This window comes from Vulpes lagopus, chromosome X (genome assembly GCF_018345385.1).
Source record: "Vulpes lagopus strain Blue_001 chromosome X, ASM1834538v1, whole genome shotgun sequence".
Lineage (NCBI taxonomy): Eukaryota > Metazoa > Chordata > Mammalia > Carnivora > Canidae > Vulpes > Vulpes lagopus.
The window spans coordinates 14,096,954-14,121,167 of record NC_054848.1 but is presented as its reverse complement, the minus strand read 5'-3'; the positions used below and the strand labels follow the sequence as shown (position 1 = coordinate 14,121,167).

At 40.8% G+C, this 24,214-nt stretch overlaps 1 protein-coding gene and 1 pseudogene across 5 annotated transcripts in view; one reads left to right on the top strand and one right to left on the bottom strand.

The window, feature by feature from the left end:
• RAI2 (retinoic acid induced 2) overlaps nucleotides 1-24,214 on the top strand; it is a 397,647-nt gene that overhangs the window by 168,793 nt on the left and 204,640 nt on the right. The gene's annotated exons all lie outside the window — the stretch shown is intronic.
• On the bottom strand, nucleotides 18,875-19,862 carry LOC121483292 (annotated as a pseudogene).

Genomic DNA, 24,214 nt, shown 5'->3' with positions numbered 1-24,214 from the left:
AGCAGCTTTCACTCCAGGTATGTGTTCCACAATCAGAATAATTTGGGGCAAAACAGGCACAAACTATTAGTCAGTGCTGAAGAGAATCATTAGAAAAGAAAGACAGAAAAAAAAAAAGAAAAAAGAAAAGAAAAACAGGATTGCTAAAGTAGATGGCAAGAGAGCAATTCTCTGCCGAGGGTGATATTAAGGAGACTAAGCCAAAGCAAATTAGGAGATGAGAACTTTATTTCTATGGGAGTAAGAGTAGAGATATATAGAAGATAGGTTCTTGATGTCCTTGACCATGAAGACCTCAGGTCAGAATCAAGTCTCTGTGATCTTGATCGAAAGGACTTGGGTGGAGTTGATGGAGAAGTGGTTCTGGGTAGTTAAGGACTTTCTCTCCATGGTTGATACAAATTTACTTCTCCATACAGGTTCAGGGAGCAGTTATTCAGGGGTTCCAGTGGATCTTCCTTCTTGAGGGAAAGCTTGCAGTAGAGAGTTTAATGTGGTGAACTATAGCCTGTTTCTGCAGTGGGATTTGGGGCTGCAAATGGTCCTTGTCGTCGTTCTCTTCCACTATCGTCTCTAAATTCCCTTCAACCTCAGCTACTGTCTCTTCTGGCCTCAGTGGTTTGCCCTGTGATATGACCTAAACCCTCATTCCTGAGGCATCTGAGCCTCTTGCAGACTGAGGTTAATGCACTCATCCATTCAGTCTCCTTTTAACGAGGGAGTACCACGAGGTGCCCAAGCAGATCACTTGGGTTTCATGTCTCCCTAGCCCCCATCCCCCTCCCCGCCATGTAAAAGCAGCCTCACCTCTTCCTGGCTGAACGGGGTCAATCACTCCTGTAAGATGGTGACTCCTCTATTTGCCTGCTGAACCCAAGACACAGGAAGTGCAGAGTGTCCAAGTGGCATCTTGCTGTGTCCTATGAAGGGGTCTTGGGTGGCAAGAGTGTGTCCCCTTTGGGACATCCTAATCAAGGAGAGCCCAGAGTTGAAGGGAGGGAAAGCACAAAGTTCCCCAGTAGGTCACTGGGAATAATGTCAGGTGAGATCACTCCTCCTTCCACTTGTTGGTTCAGAGACCCATGTACTCTCCCTGTGGGGGACACAGTACCACACAGAGGTCTCTGAATCAGTGTGTATACGGAATCCTAGAGGATGGCATTCCATCCTCACAGAGTCTTGCCTCTGAGCTGGCACTTCAGCTGTACCATTAGGAGGCAATCCCATTGCTCTGTGATGGCCAGTGCATTCTGATTAGTACAGTATGTAATACAACCACTGGATCCCATGATCATGGGCTCACTCCCTTACCTCCGGCGCTGTGAAGTGAAGCATTCTGGTAAGATGCTATGTTATTTGAGATTGTATGTTTGTGTATCAGGCATTTTGTAAACCCTTGAATAGCAGAGCTGGCCGAGGCTCTGCGGACATAAAAGGCAAACCTATACTTGGAATAAATATTTCTGTGAGAATGAACTGCTGGATTTTCCAGGGTGGAAATGACCCAAATGAAGTCAACTGTTACGAAGTGGTCCATCAATCTCCTCAAGGAGAAGTACCATATTGGAGACTCAACATCTGTCTATGGTGCTAATAGGTTGGACATCATGAGGTGGCAGTAATAGATTCTGGTTGGACCCATATGTGACCTCCATCTCTGCCCCTGTAGTTACTCTCTTCTTTCCATTGTGCCATTTTTGTGGTGGCCGATGACAAACTCTGGATGCCATCAATTAGCTAGGTCATTTTGTCTACGTGATTGGTCAGTGCTCATCCATGGTGGATGCTTTTTTGGTAGGTGTTAACATGAGAATCACAGATCTTGATACTTTGTACCCATTTCCATATATCCATCACATGCTGGGATTAGTCATCAGGCTCACTCAAACACAAGGGGGCCAAGAAATGTATTCCAATTTATATGCTCAGAAAACAGGGAGGAGGAAATATTTGGAGAATAGTAGTAATCACTACCACAGTCTCCATTTGTTAAAGGGGTCTCAAAGCATGTTCTTTCTCTAATGTTCTACAGAGTCTTAGTGAAAGTAAATGTTTACTTACAGCTTTCATTCTTCCTAGAATCCAAGCAGTGTTTCCTTAGGGCTGGGTTAGAGACAGTTTAACTGTTGGATTTTACTCAGAACAGTATTCCCTTATGCTTTGTTACTGGTAAAAGCATGTTATTCCTGGCATTTTCTGTCCTGTTAGGGAGGGACTTTTAAAAAGCAACTGTTCAATACTCATGCAGAGTCTTCTGGTGAGCCCACCCAACCAGTCTGCTGATCATGCCCATTCACATCCCAATCCCACTGAAATACAAGTCTAGCCTCCTACCACACTTATATTACTGTTTATATTTTTTTGGCCCTTGATTGATTCTCTCCCCAACTACAATATAAGCTTCTTGGATGCTGAGACTGTGTCTCCTTTCTCTTTATAGCTCCTGTTCCTAGGACGATATCCTAACCAACATAAAATGCTTTGTAACATTTGTCACTGGTGATGAAGTGATTCTAGAAAGCAAACAGAACAGGTTTTATGACAAAGATAGTCACCCATGCAAATAATGCAAGGCAAACAGTCCTCAAAGGATAAACAGGACCCAGAATGCTCCTTCCCCCAGGGCACCCGCTGATCTGATATGTGTTCTCTGACCTCTAGCAAATGGAACTCCTGTGTATTGAGCAGCAAGTTGGAAGGCCTGGTTAACATTTTATGTGGTGAATGTTCAGAGGATTGCAGCTCCTTGGGAAGGTTTTATTGAATTTGAATCCCAGAAAGCAGGACAACCTTCGCCAAGTCTCTGTCAATTAAAAGAATGTAACCATTTTATCTTATTTATTTTATGTGCAGGACCTTAAGCTACTCAAGTCAACATTTTCAAGTTTAAAAAGTCCATCTCAGGGCCCTTGCTTCCTATTTCTATTCCTTTCCCTATTTGAGCATTCACTCCAACCCAGAAGCAAAAACAAAATGCCTTCTATTTGGGAAAACCAAGAAATTATTTTGATATTTTGTTTTATGACCCAAACCTATATATTACTGGCTGCCACAGTGTTATTTCCCCCTCCTCACTCATCATTCATAGCTACAGGGGTGAAAATAGTCCAAAATGGTATGTAATGTCTGTTACACATTTAGATGCATAAATTTAGTTGTCAAGATGGTGATTTAATAGAAACTTATAGGTTCATTGTAGACTATTTTTAATGCCTAGGATTTCTTTTAAAGTATGTGCATGTGTGTTGTTTTTATTTCTCTCTTCTTGGAAGTGTCATTTCTTTGCAATATAGTCCCACTTTATTTATCATGGTCTGGACCTAACAAATTTTGGCGATAGACTTAGAGTAAATTAAGGAAAAAGCATTTATTTTCATAAGAGTCAGGAAGTAAAACATCTTGATTTCATATCCATAATGTCAATGATAAACCCAAAGTCTCAAGTCCTGTGACATCAGGCATGGAAGCTGACTGTGGGATTTCTCATTCTGACATATTATTTCGTTGGGACTATAAATCATTGATACTGGATTAGCCCCCCTGAGAATTCATGTTGCTGAAAAACAAAATTCATCGAAGTAAATGTTAAGGATTGTATTGGCTTTATTCAGTGATTCATGAATCAGACCGTATCTAGCTGCAGATAGAAAGAAGCTTCAAGGAGCTGTATAAGATGAAAGACTGTTGTAGGGGAAAGGGAGCTGGGACAAGGAAGTTATGCTAGGCAGAGAGCAGATTGGTTGTGGCCAGGGCACTTTCCTTTAGGGGACAACAAGGGTCTGTCAGGCAGCTTATCTACCTAGTGCTGACCAGGAAATTACTGATTGACTGGTTTAAGGTTCTTTTTTCTGGAACAGGTTAAAACTATAATCAAGTTAAGTCTTGGTTTGGTGACGTGGGGCTTAGCATAAGTGACTCCATTTTGGACCTGCTGTCTTGTTTTTAACAAGGCTTGTGCCAGTCTGAATTATTTGGAGTATATTTTTGGTTTAATTTGAAACTTTTATTTAATGCTTTTTAAAATATAGTTTCTTTCTCACTCAAGTGCTCTTGTCCTTCTTCTCATGCTCATTTTCACTCTTGTTAATTAGTCTGATGTTACTAATCCCCTCCACTAATTTCCTCACTGGTTTGAGAAGGGATTTTTTTTTCCATTGTAATGCTTTCAAGCTCCTGAAACCAAAGTTCAAATTTTTCATCTTCACATAAGTGGTCCAGAATGAAAGTCAGGATATGAACTGCAAGATATTTTTCAAGTAATTTGAATGATTCCCTACCAGGAATGTAGGTTGTAAATGCCTTCACTGCATTCTTTTGAAAGTTGGGGCAGGAGTGAGTTATATTAATGGACAGCTGACATTTCTGTGCAGTGCAAAAGACAGTGGTGATTTTTCTATGCTGTGTTTAGTAATTCACCTGCAGGAACTTTCAGGGCCATTCTTACCTCCAAGGCTAGGGAGAAGAAGGGTAATCAGCCAAGAATGCTACTAGAAATCGTGCTTTTCATATCTAATCCTATTTACTGTCATCCCAGATTTTGGAAAATACCACCAATGCAACATAAGCAGTCAGAATATTACAGAGCAGTGCTGTCCAAAGGAAGTATAATGTGAATTAATGTAATTGTAATAACATTTAATTTAACATGATATATCCATGATATTCACTTTTCAATATGTGAAGATAGAAATATTAATGAGATATTTTATATTCTTTTTGGCATATGTCTTCAAAATGTGGAATGTACTGTACACATCCAGCATATCTTAATTTGGACTTGCTGTATTTCAAGCTTTCAGTAGCCACAGCCGGTGAGTGACTACCACAGTGGACACAGCAGGCATGGAGACTACCTCATCCAGTACTCTCTCTCTCTCTCTCTGACAAATAAAGTCTCAGGAACCAGAGAGAGCACACTCCTTGCCACACTCACACTATTGCATCAGAAAGCAAGACTGGAAAGGCAGACTTTCTAATCACCCCTCAGGGCCAATTTCTGCTGTTTCAAGAGGTTCTTTTGGCCTGAAATCTTATTGACTATCCCCCACCAAATCTCAATTTTATTTTGCTTCTATAGTTTTCATCAAGAAAAATCATCTTTAGGGTCACCTGGGTGGCTCAGTGATTGAACATCTGCCTTCAGCTCAGGGTGTGATCCCGGGGTCCTGGGATGGAGTCCCACATCGGGCTCCCTGCAGGGAGCCTGCTTCTCCCTCTGCCTGTGTCTCTGCCTCTCTCTGTGTGTCTCTCATGAATAAATAAAATCTTAAAAAAGGAAAAATAATCTTAAAACAGGAACAAGAGGAAAAGACAGATTCTTATGTGAGACTTCAATAATGATGTCCTAGGGACCCTCACCTGGTCAAGAAGGGAGTGAAGATGAACCTGAAATGAATACAATATTGTATGTCAACTACACTTAAGTTAAAAAAAAAAAAGGAAGTAATCTTAAACACTTCCCTACAAGCATGGAAAAAAAGAAGGAAGTGAAGAGATATTAAATAATATTTGAATAGCCTCTGTCTGCTTTAAATGAGTTAAAGAATTTCTAAGCCTGGGCAAATTATATCTGGGGTCACTGAAAGAATATGTAAATGAGACAACAGAGCTACTGGTGGTTACCAGGAAAATGATGGAGAGAGGAAGAAATGCTAGAGATTTGGTACATATCCAGATTTTCCAGCTGGAAAAGGCAAATGATACTGGTAGCAAATGTGTCCATAGTAGTACCTACTAGGTGCCAGGTTCAGGCTCTGAGTGCTTTAGATGTGTTGATTCATCATTTCCTCACAAGAAACTGATAAGTATTCATACTATCTTCACTTTTCAGATGAGAAAACTGAGACAGAAAAAAAAAAGAAAGAAAACTGAGACAGAGAAGTTATGTATCTGTCCAAGATACATCGCCAGTAGATGGCAGAGCCAGGAGTATGACTCCGGAGTCTAATTTTTTTTTTTAAGATTTTATTTACTTATTCATGAGAGACACAGAGAGAGAGAGACAGAGACACAGGCAGAGGGAGAAGCAGGCTCCCTTCTGGGAACCTGATGTGGGACTTGATCCCGGGACCCCAGGATCACTCCCTCAACTAAAGGTAGATGCTCAACCACTGAGCCACCCCAGGTGTCCCTGGAGTCTAATTTTTTAAATGGATATTACATTATGCTTTTTGCAAATGAAAATTTCAAGGGTACCTGAGTGGCTCAGTCAGTTTAGTAACTGATTCTATCGATCTCAGTGTTGTAAGTTCGAGCCCTGCGTTGGGCTCCATGCTGGATATGGAGCCTACTTAAAAAGAAAATGGAAATTTCAGTATTTGCCTAGTTCTCTGCCCTTTTATACTCCCTTTCCCCATAGCTGGGAATCATCTGATATCCACTTAAAAGTTCAACCCAAGCCAGGCTCTGGGGCAAGAGGTGACTTTGGTAAAAGAAGTCCCAGTAGCATACCATCACATTTTAAGGGCTACCATCTGCACCCTGACCTGGTACCTCGGTTCTGGACTTCCTTGCATTATCCATCCCTAATTTAGGTATTGGAGTCTGTTCTTGGACCCGTTTGCAACTTTTGGACAAGAGATCCTGATACCCCAGTCTCCTCAGGTCATTGTACAGAAATTTCTCTTTGGTACTACTTACCTGTCAGTTCTATTTTTTATTACCTCTTGAGAGACCTCCATGACACCAATTGCTTTTGCCAAAACACTGAGAAGGATTATACTCCCCACCCACCGTGTTCCACCTATTGGTCAGACCTTCCTGTCATCAAATTGCCCCCAATTGCCCATCCATCCCAGCAACTGAGTCTAATTCCAAGATCAAGCCCCTCCCCTCCTAGTTTGCATGACTTTCTGTATTGGTAAAACCTTCCAGTTATGAGTGAAATACCATAGTGCCAAGTCTTTGAGTTGGGCTTTGGTCCTTGGAAAAATTGTAAGTGTATTATTAAACCGTTGATTTAGAAGTACTTAAAATGAAAAGTGATGATTATTAAGAAATCCTTCCAAATCCAAACTCAGTCACCTTTTCCCCTTTTTGGATAGTGTTATTAAAATTGCCAACACGAAGAATGCCTTAGATATAGTATATCTGGATCTCATCAAGCTATTTACTTAACAGGGCTATCATGATATTTTTGTGGATGAGAAGCAAAGAGTGTGGTCTGGACGATAGAATAGATGTGTAAATTCATGTCTGGTCTTGAATGTCAATTTTGAGCTAGGTCTCCAATACTGTTGTAAGCGTCTTCCTCTTGTTGAGGAGAAAAAATTTTTTCTCTGTCCTTCAAGATTCTTCCAGTTTATCTAAGAATTAAATTGACATGAGGCAGATTAGCAGGAGAAAATAAAATTTGATTACATCCCTACATTCATGAGATTTCAAGCACTATGAGGTCTGTAAGTCATCTTGAACTAAGAAGGGAGTAGGGGTCTGGGACTTCAAAGGGAAGGAAAGCAATTCACAGAAAGCTGAAAAAGAGTAAATGTTTGGGGGCAGCCCCGGTGGCGCAGCTGTTTAGCACCGCCTGCAGCCCAGGGCGTGATCCTGGAGTCCCGGGATCAAGTCCCACGTCGGGCTCCCTGCATGGAGCCTGCTTCTCCCTCTGCCTGTGTCTCTGCCTCTCTCTCTCTCTCTCTCTCTCTCTCTCTGTCTCTATGAATAAAAAAAAAAAATTTAAAAAAATACTTAAAAAAAAAGAGTAAATGTTTGGTAAACAAATGTTTGCTGGGCCATTTAAAAACAACAGGACAGAAAGAGGAATTTTAACCAACAAACTCTGCTAAATTCCTCCCTGTCTACCACCCCTAATTTATATTATAATGTAGTGATCTATGGCATAGCTCTCTTCCTGGAGTAGGTTCTTTATCGAAATTCTTTTGGGCAGTTAGACGGAAGGTCAAAATTTCTTCCAGAGTCTTTTGGGCCTTGATGGTTTTCAGCTCAAAAGGATCTACATGCCAAAGTGGCACATTTTGAGGCATCTGAGCCTTGGCTCCTACGCTCTTAATCCTGGTCTTTCCTACTTTTTATTAAATACTCTAATAAACACTTATGAGGAAAGCCCAGCAAATGTGTAGAAGATGCAGAAGAGAGACAAATAGATCCCATGGCCAATGGCATACTCCTAAGTCAGAGGGTTCTCTACAAGCTCGAATGAAGGGCCCAAATGAACAAGATAAAATGCAATAAGAATGCATGTAAATACATGGGATTTTTAAAAATCAAACTGTACAAAAACCATATGAAAGGGGCATGGGCTAACATTAGTATGGTGGTGATGGGCATGGAGTCTTAGGACCTTTAATTTATTATAAACTCATCATGAGCCAGAGGTGTACATGGCTGCCAAGTATTGAATGTGATCTTGGACTACATTAATTATAGTATAATGGGAAGGCTAATTCCATTGTACTTGGTACCTGCCAGACTCTGTCTGTATTATTGTACTCAGATCATGGCAGGCTGACAAATTACAAAGGATCTGAGACAGGCAGCCAGGGGGGAAAAGGGTCTGGAACTAATGGTATGCTGGAGCCAGCTGGTACTCACTTCTTAAAATTGGTAGATATTCAGGAATTTTTGAGCTGCCGATTAAGCCCTTGGCAGCTTGAAATGGACCATGGTGGGGAATTTACACCATGGTAATTGGCAAATGCTAGAAATCAGGACTTTTTATTTTCTAGAAAGTGGGTGTATCAGGACACCATTGTCACCAACCCTATGATATGAAGAATGATCAAAGACCGAGAGGTTGTTACATTCAATCAAAAAGAAAAAAAACTCGGGCAGAGAGGATGAGGATTTCAGAGCTATCTTTAAATAGTTGAAGAGTTTAGATTTTCCTTTTCAGCAAACAAGAGCCATGCCTCACCAACAGTTCCGTTTTCCTCTAAGGACAGAACAGCTCCCACAGTGGCCCCTGCCCAGGGGGGGCGACTATGGTATAGCCCCAGACTGCTGGTCACTGATGAGAAACTCCTTTGAAGTTTCACATATTGCCCTTAAAAGTCATGCACATTTGTTTTTTTTTTTATTTTTCAGATTTTTAGAAAATTTATTTACTTATGAGACTCACAGAGAGAGGCAGAGACACCGGCAGAGAGAGACACAGGCTCCCTGTGGGGAGCCCAATGCAGGACTCAATCCCGGGGAACGGAAGGCAGATGCTCAACCACAGAGCCACCCAGGCGCCCCAAAGTTATGCACATTTTGCATTTTACTTCATAAAGGATCTATATCTCTCTGAGTATAAAAATAATCCGTTGGCTAGGGTCGTGGTCCCGGGGTCCTGGATCAAGTCTTACACGGGGCCCCATGCAGGTTGCCTGCGTCTCCCTCTGCCTGTGTCTCTTCCTCTCTCTCTCTGTGTCTCTCATGAATAAATAAAAATAAAATATTTAAAACAACAACAACCCATTTTATTTATTTGTTTATTTATTTGTTTGTTTATTTATTTATTTATTTATTTATTTATTTATTTATTTATTTTTAATTGGAGTTCAATTCTCCAACATATAGCATAACACCCAGTGCTCATCCCATCAAGTGCCCCCCTCAGTCCATTTAAAGAGGCACTTCTCAAATTTTTCTATGTCTGAATCACCTGGGGAACCTGTTAACATGCAAATTCGCATGGAGTAATTCTGGACAGGAGGCTGAAGTTCAGAATTTGCGGCAAGGCCGCAGGTGCTGCCAGAGGTGCTGGTTTAGGCATCCTTTGGGTAGGGGGCGTTCAAATGCCTTTACCTGCCTTCTCTTCCCCCAACTCCATCTTCTAGTTCACTCAGCACCGGAGTGATAGGGTTTGTGGCATGGGTGTTTAATCTCTGTTCCCCACAGAGAGCAAGCCCTTGGGGGGTATACAGATGCACCCCCAAAAAGCTTGGAGTTGAAACTTTGTAGACTTACTGGCGTTGCATTTTCTGCCCTCTTGTAGAATTCCTTTTTGCTGTAGAGCGCTTGGACCCCATCCCATCTGCCCATACTGAGTGTCATTACAGACAACAGCAGAGGAAGTCTATCCTGTGACCCATTGCAGGGAAATGTCAAGGACGTCATCCACTCTGTTACATTCTGTTCTCTGTCTGAGGGCTCAGGGGGACTTTTTCTTAAGTTTTATTTCCAGGAATTGCTTCTTCTGAACACTTTATTCTTTTTGATCTTACCAACGCCCTGAATCTCATGGTTGAATGAGCTTTCCTCTCTCACTCAACGTTCATCCAGCACAGAACGATTGAGCACCTGCTGGGCTCCAAGCACCAGCGGGGTTGGGGCATAGTGGGGAACAAAACAGACACAGATGCCCCGCTCTCATGGGACCTATTTCCCGGGGGCTCTTCCCTGTGATTGTTAGGAAATAGGGAGCCACTTTGGAGGCTGCCTCCAACAACTCTAAAAGACCCGACAAAAGATGGTTCTGGTTTGAATCTGGCTCCTGGTTGTATGATTTTCCAACTCTCATTTTTCTCTTTCCCGGATTCTCCCAACCCTTTATTTTTCTTTTGTATACCATGTGCATTTTATTTGTCGTAAGCTGCCTCAAATCCCCTGCGGAATGAGGCGGGATATAGATAGCTCATTAAATATGTGGAGCTGGAGAAATCGGAGCTAAAGCCAATGCAGTAAAGTTGCAGGGAGTTAAACTTTAGCCTCATATACAAATAGTCTAATGTCCTGAAATGAATTGATTCACCTTATAATATAGGGGCTTTTCTGACACCGATATTGGCAGCTCACCTGGTTTGGGGAATTTTGATGTACTTCCTGTCACGAAGGGTCACAGGACTGGATAATACCTCAATGCCTTTCAATAATTGGACTGAGGACAAATTTCCATGATTTTAGTTCTATAGACATGGTGGGCTTTCTCCACCAGCCCCAATATCTATTGAAGCAGATGAATTCTTTGGGGGAGATGATGGCCTTGGGGGATCTCACATGTTGACATGGGGGGAGTTTTGGAGAGGGAGAGCGGCTTCTGCCAGAAAAGCAGCCCAGAGCTCAAATCCTCCACCTGGGATGTGTTTTGTGACACTCACTAAAATCTAAACTCTGGCTTTTTCTCCTAACTTGTCTTGATCCAATTCATGGTTTTCTTCAGATGAATAAAATACCCCTGTATTTATAGTGGATGCTGTAAACCAGCCAGCCGCGGTATTTTTTATATCATAAGCAGCTGCTCTCTGAGCCGACACAGAGTGAAAGAGGCAGATTTGTATTTTTACAGCCAGATATGAAACCAGCTTTCAATAATTTGGGAAGCACGTGCCACCTCTTATGATCCTCAGGGTGCTTATTTTGAAATGAGCCCTGGAGATTGCAGATACTATAGTTAGTATAACCCTGAAAGGCAGTCCCGCTTTAGCTACTTCCTCGAAAACAGGAAATTTTAATGAATTAATTGATTTTCACTTCAGTATGAAATATTGGCATTTCTGATGATACCACTCTGTGACTACATAGAGGCAGCATTTATGACCTTTGTAACTAAGTACATTCCATTCACTGAAAAATGACAACTATGCTAAAGAAATACTTTCCTCCTTGCTGCTGCTTCTCCCAATGAGAGCTTTTAGCAAAGGGCATAGAAAGTCCTGCCAATAAATAACAAAAATTTACTATCTTCACCATCGTTTTACAGTCTTGCTCTCCTCCTAAGAGGAACGCAGAGAGCAGAATGGATGAAATCAACCTGCTTTGCTCAGCACCAAGGGCTTGTCATTACTCAAACGGGGTGCTGAAGGGGGACATGAGGAGAGATGTACAGACAGGCAACGGTGTGGCCCCAGACATGTTTCCTGGCCATTACTGGCCTCGTTATTCCGGTTCCCCACCCTGAGCGGCTGTCTGCCCTACCTCCCTCCAATGCCATAGAAATCAGAATTGCCTTCACCTTTGGAAGGCACTGAAAGAAATCCCTTGAGTCAAAAGCCATCCAGGGGAAATCATTTCTTTATTCCTTTTGTGGGACTGAATGTTCTTCTCCTACGTAAGAGACTAGGATGCTTTAGAAAGTGCGTCTTCAGACTCCTTGAATTGAGGAAGGAAAAGAGACAGAGCCAGAAAGAGCTTAGCTGGAATGAAAAGCATTTTCCTGGACGCTGCCCTCCTGAATTAATCAGGTCCAGCAGAGGCGGCTGAACGAGGCTGTTGGGGAAAACTTCCTTTCTTGTATGACCGGGTATTTCTAGCCGGGCTGCAAACAGAGGAATGCTTTCTCGCCCTTGGTCCAGGGCCATTGCAACCAGAATCAAAACAACTGTTTGCCATTCCTATAAGGAACTTTAATGATCTGAAAGGAAATAGCAGGATGTATGAAAAGGCCCAAATTTCTCTCCATTAGTGGTTTAAGGGCTCTCAGTGTAGTGATTCTTGAAATCACAATTACGGTTCATGAAGTTTCTCTGACAAGGCCCAGCTAGGAGAATTGGTTTGAGAAAAGGAGCACTGAGAACTCCAGCCTGATTTCAAAGAACCTCAGCTTTACCCTCCTCGTTGAAGTTCTTGAGAAAAATAGCTTGCGTGGGGGAGTGGGGTGAAGAAAAATGTCTTTTTCCTCCTTAGTAAGCATGTCTTTTTTAAAATGTAGCCCGAATCTCTCTCTTTTTCCCCATCGTTTGAGGCTTAATTCCCATATGCCGATTATTCTTGTCAGAGCCAATCCCTTGCTGCTCTAAATACATCTTTTATTTTGCTGCATATTTCAACAGCGTCTTACTCCTCTGTTTCAGCTACAGCAAATGGTCTACGCAAATTCTCACCCAGCAAGACATTCACAGGAGTTGGGGGGGGGGGTAAGGCACCTGCAACCAGTTGCGTGTCTACAGTAGGTTGGGCACCCGGCTAGACCTTTTTACCAGTGTGATTTAAGCCTCCACCCATGTGCTGTAAGGCTAGGATAAGCATCCTTATTTAATGGATGAAGAAACTGAGGCTCCCTTTTCGAGGAGATTCAGGCTTTCTCCCAAGTTTCAACTGTGTGAACCCGGGTAGTCTGACCTCAGTAGCCACGCCTGTGGCAAACTGCATCTTGTTCGGGACGGATGATGCAATCTCCATTTGACAGATGATGATGTAAAGGCTAAGGAGGTTTTTCACTTTCTCAGGTTCCCATCATAATCCTTGCCCGGTTGATGTCGCTGGAAACCCGTTTACTGTACCAAGCCACTTGGCATAGCGACTCAAGACAGATAATTAGGCTGAATCAGATGTTGCCCGGACAGTGTATGGGCTGTTTAAGAGAAGCTCCAGCTTGATTGTAGAACGTATCAAAAGTCACTTTATACTTAATGTAAAGGATAGCTTCAGGTTAGAGCTTTACTTGGAATCCTCCCCACTATGACATCAGCCAACTTGGTTACGCTACGCTGTCTTATCGGTGACCTACAACCGTTCATCTTTACTATTTCATTGTACTAGCTCATTACTGAGGTTTCCCATATTCAAGACAGCAATGTGGGGTTCCAGTTTCCCTCCTGAGCTATATAGGCGTGACACTCAGTGAGAATAACTGAATCTGGCATCAAGAGCTGTGTTTTTACACCATTCTTGGGACCCCAGCACAGAGAATAAACATGTACCCAATAAGCCTCAAGGGAGATGTTCCTAACTATTCCCAACTATACTCAGTTCTCAGAACAGGATATGGGCAACTTTCCCTTTACTTGGGTGCCTTTTCCTTCACCCTGGGCATCTGTGTCTGGGAAAGACTCCAGATTTCTACATAGCTCATGGGAGAATCAAGTCAAGGCCATAGATAAAACTCTAGAAGGGGATTGTGGTGGAGGCTAAAAGCTGATCATCAAAATCAATCCTCTCCCTTTTCCGTAATAATAGAGTTGTTGCCAGGCACCCTGAATACCTACCCATGTTCTCCCATGTAAATTCCTCTGTACAGCCACACTGTATTTAAACCTGACTGCCTGGCTATACAGCATTACTTAGCATCCCTTGTGGTGTTTTGTGGCCAGGTGACTATGCTCTATACCGGTGGTTCTCAGAGCATCATCATCATCTGACAGCTTGTTAGAAATGCAAATTCTCAGGCCCCACCCCTGACCTAGTGAGACAGAAACTCTGAGGGTGCAGCCTACAGTTTGTGTTTTAACAAGCCCTCCAGCGGATTCTGAGGCAGGCAAATGTTCTTGAGAATAGAGTGAGTAGAAATAATGTGTGTCCCTTCTGTGACTGGACCCAAAGACATTGAATATGCCTCTTCTACGCTGTCTCCTACTTCCTTCAGGCTAGAACCAGACAAAGCCTCAACCATGCACAAGGTGACAGTGCTTTAGAGCAGAAGTTTTATGCCAATTTGAGGCTAAAGAATCTTTTAGATTTAAGTTTTATATTTATTTTATTTTATTTTTTAAGTAAATAAGTGTGGAGCTCAATTCAGGGCTTGAACTCATGACCCTGAGATCAAGAACTGAGCTGAGGGGCACCTGGGTGGCTCAGTGGTTGAGCGTCTGCCTTTGGCTCAGGTCGTGATCCCGGAGTCCTGGGATCGAGTCCCACACCAGGCTCCCCACAGGGAGCCTGCTTCTCCTTCTGCTTATGTATCTACTTCTCTCTGTGTGCCTCTCATGAATAAATAAGTAAAATCTTAAAAAAAAAAAAGACCTAAGCTGAGATCAATTAACCGACTAAACCACCCAGGCACTCCTCAGTTTTAAGTTTTAAATGCATGAAGTAAAATTGCATATGATTGAAACGAAAACCATTTGTATTATACAATATTCTTCACAAAACCAGACACATGAAATAGTACTATATGTACATTTTAAGTAATACATTAGCTAACAAGATCTGATAGTGTGTCTAATGACCTCCATAAATTCAAGATATCTGCAATAACTGTATTATAATGTGGAAAGTATTTGTGGTCTCTACTGGTAACACAGTTCCAGGTACTGCTGATATTACTATGGGTTGTTGTCTACATTCATAATGTAAGGAATGCTGAGTTTCCATTAGAGACTTATGGTAGACTGAATAGTGGCCCAGGATATCCGTGTTCTAATCTTTAGCACCTGTAACACTAACCCTACATGGTAAAAGGGACTTCACAGCAGATATGATTAAGTTAGGGTATTGACATAGGGAGATCATCCTGGATTGGTCAGATGAGCCTTAAATATAATTAGAAATATCCTTGTAAGAGGGCAGTAGGAGGTGGCTAGACAGCAGAAGAGGATGAGGTGAGGCAGTGTGACGATGGATCTATGCTGCAGACTTTGAAAAGGGAGGAGGGGCCACAAGCCAAGGAATGCAAGTGGCCTCCAGATATAAGAGAAGGCAAGGAAATGGACCTTCCCCTAGAGCCTCCAGAAGGAACACAGCCCTGCTGACACCTGGACTGTAGCCCAGTGAAACTGATTTAGGATTTCTAACTTCCAAAACTGCGAGAGAATAGATTTGTGTTGATTCAAGCCACTATGTTTGTGATCATTTGTTATAGCAGCAGTAGAAAACTAAAACAAGTTTAGTTAAAGTAGTGGTGATTTCTCCCCCCAGATTCCAGTTGATGAACCTCCTGAATTCTATCCATTGGTTAGAGGATGCTATCCATGGATTAAAGAACCTTTTTCTTTAAGATTTATTTATTTATTTATTTATTTATTTATTCATGATAGACACACACACACACACACACACACACACACACACACACAGAGGCAGAGACACAGGCAGAGGGAGAAGCAGGCTCCATTCCGGGAGCCTGACATGGGATTTGATCTCGGGACTCCAGGATCGAGCCCTGGGCCGAAGGCGGTGCTAAACCGCTGAGCCACCCAGGGATCCCCGGATTAAATAACCTTTATCCTAGCAGTTTGGAGAGCTACGGAGTGGAAGGACCTGAGTCCCTGAATGACTCCAGGAGGCAGAGCTGCCCATGAATCTAGAACCCTTTACTCTGGACTAATATTAAGAGTAAAAGGAAGTTCTTTGATTTTTTTAAGCCACTGAATTTTGGGGGTCTCCTTGTTATAGTACCTTAGTTCCCTTCTAGTATCTATAGTTCACTTAACTATTATGGGCGAATTCCTCAAGAGGGGTTAAGAAATATATCTAAGGAAAGCATATATGGACAGGAGAAAGAATCCAAAGCACCTCAGCCCACCAGACTAAGGAGCCAACAGTGATGGTGAGCAGTCGGGGCAGGAAAGTTGGAGCGCAGACCCAGCAAGTTCAGGAAGCCAGGGGCTGAGTCTGGTCAGGACCACACACTAGGGCACTAGGGGGCAAGGTCAGGGAAAGGTGAGTGATAGAGGATGGCAGAGCCTGGGGGACCAGGGGCCCCTTTCTGTGCTCAGAGTTCCAACTCCCAGACTGGTTCTCGGCTTGCCAGATGCCTTGGAATATTCAGCCAGTAAGAACCCAGACCTCTCTAGCAGCCATGCTAAAGAGCTTGGCTTGGGGTTTGCATGTTCCTATTTTATCTGACAGACACACAGGCTCTTGCTCCTCCAGGCATGGACCACTGGCTTTGTTCCTGGCTCTGAGACCCAGGTTGGGCCCTTTGGTTTTAATGACCTTCTGGCTTTCCTTCTCAGCTTTTTGGATCTCAGAACTCCCTTATGGTTTTCAACTTTCCTCATCTTGGTGTCTTTAGTTCCCCTGGGTGAAAAATTTCAACTCCAACTCAGCCAGCCTCCCATCACCAGCCTCTTTAGCAACCCACCTTCGAGCTGGGTATACCCCAGCCTCACCTGGAGTAGGTAAGGATTCTAACAAAGACTTCTTTTGGATTCCACCTTGAAATAAAGATAGAAACATTTCTCAAGAATTTTACTTGAAGATCAATTTTGTTTCATTTATATATAGGGGAGAAATATATATATATGTATATGGGTATATATACACATACATAAAATAAGGGTACATGTGCAGAGTACCCACAGTTTTTAAATCTTTCTGTACATGTTAAAATGTGTTAAGAACTAAGGAAGCTAGCTGGGTAATTTAAACCTCATCTTTCCATTATTGTGATTTATACATAAGGATTTTCCTGATACGGTTTCTTATATTTATCAAAAAAAACAAACAAACAAACCAGTAGCCCATAGTAAAGTAGAATTGACAGAGAATGTTCATGATAAAATTTCGGAAATGTTAACAGCTGATGAATATTGGGAAAATGAAGCAGGAAGAAAAAGTTTTCCTTCTGGAAATAATGTCTGGAGCAGCCATTAATGATCATAACTACCCACATTGGTAAGAGATTTGGTTGGACCAAAGTAAATATAAAAGCAGCAAACAGAAAATTTGAACTACATGTGAAGAAATAAAGAAAAAAATATCTAGTTTTAAATATACACTTTTTCTTACCAATAAATGAAAAATGTCTAAATTAGCTCTAGAGTAGGAATATAGAAATTATATTTTTAAATGATTATAGTTTAATTGTAGTTTTGTTTCACTTAACGTTTCAGATACATTCCTGGAAAGTTAAAAATCTATCCAATTTTTTTTCTTGAGTACAATTATGAGTTTTGGAGCTTCCATCAATACACTGAATTTATATTTAATTTAATTTATTAAGTAAACTCTGTGCCACATATGGAGCTCAAACTCACGACCATAAGATCAAGAGTCATGCTCTGCCAACTGATCCAGTCAGGCACTCCTATTTATTTTTATTTTTTTCAGAAACTGCATGTTTTATTTTAATTCTAGTGTAGTTAACATACAGTATAATATTATTTTCAGGTGTACAATATCTATACATTACTCAGTGCTCATCATGATAAGTGTGCTCTTTAATCCCCATCACCTATTTCAGCCCCCTCCCCCATACCTCCTCTCCAGTTCTCTGTAGTTAAGAGTCTGTATTTTGGTTTGTCACTTTTTTTTTTTACTTTCTTTGTTTTGTTTCTTTAAATCCACATATAAATGAAATCACATGGTATTTGTCTTTCTTGGACTGACTTATTTCCCTTAGCATTATACCCTCTAGATCCATCCATCCATGTTGTTGCAAACTTTCATTCTTTCATGGCTGAGTAATATCTCATTGTGTGTATGTGTGTGTGTGTGTGTGTGTGTGTGTGTGTTATGTGTGTTATACATATCACATCTTCTCTGTCCATTCATCTATTGATGGACACTTAGGCTGCTTCTATAATTTGGCTATTATAAATAATGATGTAGTAAACATAGGGGTGTATGTATCTTTTTTCCCTCCAAGGTTTGGTTTAAAAGGGACTTGTTTATTTTGAGAAAAAAGGTCTCAAACATCAGGCTGTTCACAAAAATAACTCACAGTATCAGATTAGAAAACAAATCTTAAAAAAAAGAAAGAAAACAAATCTTAAGACTTTTGCACTATTTTTCTAGAGGATGCATGTGACATGACAACTCTCATTCACAAAAATGCATTATTACATTTGTGTTGAACAGCCCCACATAGCACTTTTATGTGGGGTATAACATGCATACCTCAAATTCAAAGCTGCTCTTAGGTGCTCCTCAACTAATGTGATTGCAGTTAGGGAAGCAACTACTGAGCTCAAGTATGAATGGAAAGAACTGTTCTCCTTGCATAATAAGAGATTATTTTGGAAACAGTTGATAAAAACCACACATCCTTTTTATTGTTAAGTCATAAAGACAAAAAATTCATAAAGAGGAATCAAAATGAAAAGCAAAAAGTATAGGGTAAGACTTAACATAATGCCTAGGAGTGTCAAAGGAAATGAAAATGGGACTAGGCACAGGGCAATATGAATTAATGAATATGAGAAGGACAAGGATGAGGACAAAAGTGAGCATGTGCTGGAGAAGATAGTAAGAGAGGGGATCTGGTGAGAATTTTGATCTTAGACAAGTGTCTAAGTAAAATAATGGGAGAAAATTTCCAAACCCCACTGTGTACTTAAGAGTCATCCTTGCCAGTGGGGCTGTCTCTGTCATCCTCTTTCCACAGCTTCTTTTTTATCATTCTTCACTCAACTCCAGCTGCTCATCTCCCCAGTCTTCATTATCACCATCATCCTGTATGTATCCCCCTCTGCACCAGATCCCTCCAGTCTTCATTGTAATCATCATCCAGTACATCCCCCTCCACAGCAGATCCCCCCAGTCCTCCTCCTCCTCATCATCCAGTACGTCTGCCTCCATAGCAGGGTCATCTGCACCCCCTCAGACTCCATCTTCACATTAGTCTCATCTTTCTTCAGGGAGCTGCTATTCTGATCCTTTCCTGAGTTATCATTCATCTCTTTTCCTTACTTACTCTCTTCTTTTTCCATTTTTTCCCCAGATTTTCCAACTCCTTTTTGTTTTATCTGGGTCAACTCCCCCTTAATGACCTGAAGGTCATCTTCTTTTAACTTCCCAGACTTGGAAGAAGATCCTCACTGTCCACTCTTAGAACTGAAGCCACTTTTGCCCCGTCATGAGGTGTTTCCTGATACATAGTGGCATTTTGAGGGAACTACAGCTGGAGCGAAAGGAGGAGGAACACTTGTTGGGTAACTACATCTTGTCATAACAAGCCTATTGAATGTCATAGTCTGAGTCAAAAGAGGAGCCATAAGCTCCACTGCAGATTGTTTTGCACCTGCTTTTCCTCAGTTTGCTTTTGGCTCTAGAGTCAGATTAATATTTAAAACCTGGCCAGCTATCACTCTGCCAGCCTTTCCTGCCACAGCAGCTTGAGCATTTCTCTCATTAGCATACTGAACAAAGGCAAGGCCCTTATGAACTGAGCAACCCACAATTTTGCTATATTTTGAGAAAATAGCCTCCACATCAGATTTCTTGACCACAAGAGTATCAAGATTCCCAGTGTATTCATGGGAGTTCATGGAGCAAGGATCTGTCTTGTTGGTAACATTGCTGGCCATTGTCTTTGATGATATGGTTTCTCACAAAGCCAAAAATCGCAGCTGAAGATAAAAAAATCTCGCTCAAGTAAAGTTCCACTAACTTATATATTTTGAGTGATTTGTAATCAGGATAGGAGAGGGAAAAGAGATTTGATTCTGAATCTCCTACTCCCAGGTTCTACATGGAGAAGCGACTACTGCAGGTCAGCAGTGCAGTGGCAACCACTCAGTCTTTGCATCTTCACTATCTTTTCAAATTAGTGTTTTTGTATTCTTTGGGTAAATACCCAGTAGGTTATTTACTGGATCATCTGGTAATTCTATTTAAAATTCTTAAGGAACCTCTATACTCTTTTTCATAGTGGCTGCACCAGTTTGCATTCCCACCAACAGTGCTGCATGAAGTTTCCTTTCTTTCCACATCCTCACAAACATTTATTTCTTGTCTTTCTGATTTTAGCCATTCTGACAGGTGTGAGGTGATATTTCATTGTAGTTTTGTTTTTTTTTTAATTTTTATTTATTTATGATAGTCGCAGAGAGAGAGAGAGAGAGAGAGAGAGAGGCAGAGACACAGGCAGAGGGAGAAGCGGGCTCCATGCACCGGGAGCCCGATGTGGGATTCGATCCCGGGTCTCCAGGATCGCGCCGTGGGCCAAAGGCAGGCGCCAAACCGCTGCACCACCCAGGGATCCCTTCATTGTAGTTTTGATTTGCATTTCCTTGATGATGAGTGATGTCGAGCATTTTTTCATCTGTCTGTTGGTGATCTGTAGGTCTTCTTTGGAGCAATATCTGTTCATGTCTTCTGCCCAGTTTTAATTGGATTTTTTGTTTTTTGGGTGTTGAGTTGTATAAGTTCTTTATATATTTTGGTACTAAGTCCTTATTGGGCATGCCATTTGCAAATATCGTTTTCCATTCAGTAGGATATCTTTAAGTTTTGTTGATTGTTTCCTTTGCTGTGCAGAAGCTTTTTTATTTTGATGTAGTCTCAATAGTTTATTTTTGCTTTTGTTTCCCTTATCTCAGAGGACCTATTTAGAAAAAGTTCCTATGGCCAATGCCAGAGAGATTACTGCCTGTGCTCTTCTAGGATTTTTATGGTTTCAACTTTTAAGTCTTTAATCCTTTAAGTCTTTAATCCTTTTTGAGTTTATTCTTGTGTATGGTGTAACAAAGGGGTCCAGTTTAATTCTTTTGCATGTAGCTGTCCATTTTCCCAGCACCATTTGCTTAGGAGACTTTTCTCCATTGCATATTCTTTCTCCTTAGTTGAAGATTAATTGATCATATAATCATGGGTTTATTTCTGGGCTCTCTATTCTGTTCTATTGATCTATGTGTCTGTGTTTGTGCCAGTACCATACTGTTTTGATGACTGTAGCTTTGTAGTATATTTTGAAATCTGGGGTTGTGATACATCCAGGTTTGCTGTTCTTTTTCAAGATTGCTTTGGCTATTTAGGGTTTTTTGTGATTCCATACGAATTTTAGGATTATTGTTCTAGGTCTGTGAAAAATACTGTTGGTACTTTGATAGAGATTGCATTAAATCCGTAAATTGTTTTGAGTAGTATGGGCATTTTAACAACATTTGTTCTTACAATCCATGAGTATCAACTGCATTTTTATATGTTAGCATTTTTGCACATCAGGAAAGGAACTTTTTAAAAGATACCAATTAAAATGGTAACAAGAGTACACAAGCTATCTAGGAATACACCTAACAAAAATGCACAAGAATTCCATGGAATAAATTTTAAAATTGTACTGACAGATGTTAAAGAAAATCTAAAGTCAAGTCTATGAACATGTTATGTTCATAGATAGAGGGATTCAATACTGTAAATAGTTCACTTTCCCCAAATTGATGTATAAATTCAATGCAGTCCCAACAACCTTAATCTTGGCATGCTGTTTCTAAAATATATATGAAGAATAACATTCAAGGGTAGCCAAGATGCTCCCAAAGAAGAGAAAGTAGGTGGTGGAATTGGACTCCCCAAATATTATATAACTGTAGTAAAGACAGTATACTCCTGATAAGGGCTAGACAATGGAACAGAAAAGACACCCCAGACACAGACTCATACATATATGAAAACCTGATATATGACAGTTATAATTACAACTGAGAAGGAAAAAAAAGAACTATTCAATATATACTACTGGGAAAATTGGCTATCTCTAAGGGAACAGAATAAAAATGAATCCCTACCTCACCATATACTACAAAATGAACTACTACTTATTATACACATATACCCAGTCCAGATGGGTTAAAAACTTAAATGTGAAAGACAAAACCTAGAAACTTTTGGAAGAAAACATAAGGAAATATTTCTGTGACAGCTCAGGGGGTAGGCAATGATTTCTTTAAGAAGAGAGAAAAAGTTTAAACTTTAAAGAAAAAGATTTGATTATATAAACTTCAGGACTTCTTTACATAAAAGATCTTCATTAAGAGAATGAAAAAATATAGCCACAATTTGAGTGAAGATTTTTGTAATACAGATAACTAACAAAATAATTCTTATCCAAAATGTATGTGTATGTTATCTATTTTATACACACACACACACACACACACACACACACACACACACACATGTCTATTGCTGTGTAACAAATTACCCTGATACTTACAAATTTAAAATGACACACATTTATGATCTCACAGTTTCTATAGGTCAGGAATCTGGGTGTGGCTTAGCCGAATCCTCTGCTTCAAGGTCTCATTGGCTACACTCATCTTCAGGCCCCAGCTGGGAAGGATCTTCTTCCAAGCTTCAACTCATGTGGTTTTTGGCAGGAGGCCTCTCTCAGTTCCTTGCCACATGGGCCTCTCCACAGAACATCTAACACATGGCAGCTGGCCTCCTTGTGGGGAGCAAGCAGGAGGGCAGGAGAGGGTACCAGAAGAGAACCTGCTAGCAAGACACAAGTCATGATGTTTTGTAATCTAATCTCAGAAGTGATATCTCATCACTTTTGCCATATTCCATTTGTTAGAAGCACGTTACTAGGTCCAGTCCACATTCAAGGGGAGTGGATTACCTAAGACTATGAATACGAGGAAGTAGGGATCATTGTTGGTCACGGTAGAAGTCTATTACAATATATATCAATCTAGGGACACCTGAATGGTGCAGTTGGTTGAGTCTCCAACTCTTGGTTTTAGCTCAAGTCCTAATCTCAGGGTCTTGAGATCGATCCCCATGTCGGGCTCCATGCTCAGTGCAGAGTCTGCTTAGAGTTTCTCTCTCCCTCTTCCCCTCTCTTTCCCCCTTCTAAAATAAATAAATAAATCTTAAAAATATATATATATATCAACCTAATAGAAAATTATGCAAATATTTTGCATATTAACAAATTATTATTAATTTATATTAACAAATATTTCATAGCCAGAGAAACACAAATGACCCATAAACAGTGGAAACCCTTGTGCATATGCCCCCGGAGAGGTATACAGCAATATACACAGCATCCTTATTTATAATAGGCAAAAACTGAAAAAGCAAATGTCCAGCACCAGTAAAATGGATAAATCATGATACAACCATACAGTGAAATACTGTACAACAGGGAAAATGTATAAAGTATATAGCTGGACACATAAATGTGGAGGAACCATTCCAAAGCATAATATTGAGTGAAATAAGCAATTCGCAGAAATAAAGGTACAGTCTGATTCCATTTGTCTAAAGTTCAAGGACAAGGGAAGCCAGATAATTTATGTATTTATATGTTTCTACCTCTATCAAGGAAATGATGAACAAAACTAGCATAATGGTTTTCTGAGGTGAGGGACAGCATACAGCAGGGAGGAGACACACGGAGAGTTCAAAGGTGCAGGGCAATGTGTGTTTAAGTACTTTATTATTATTTCAACAGTGAACACACAATGCATTGTTTTGTATGGGTGAGTTTTTTCATGCTTAAAAATGTAGGGAAAAATAAAAGAGCTAATGTTTATTGAACATTCCTCTGTGTCAGCCACTTTGCAGATGCTTTGATGGAATGAATCCCATGCTTTTATTTTTAATGCTCCACCTCTCATTTTCTGCCTACTGTTTTTTACTTTCAGGAGTGTTTACCTAAAATAAAATAGAACATATTGTGTTTAAAGCAAGGGAAAATCATGTGATAATAAAAACAATGGAGAAAATGCTAATACTCAACACAAGGAGAATTTAGCCTTTTATACCAAATACAGAACCTAAAGCCATGTAATCTACTCACAGAACCCTCTGAACCAAAAGGAGCGACCTGGACAACCAGACTAGCTCAGAGTTTCTCATCCTTGGCACTACTGACATTTTGTGCTGGATCATTCTTTGTTGTTGTGTCTGTCCTGTGCACTATAGGATGTTGAGCGAC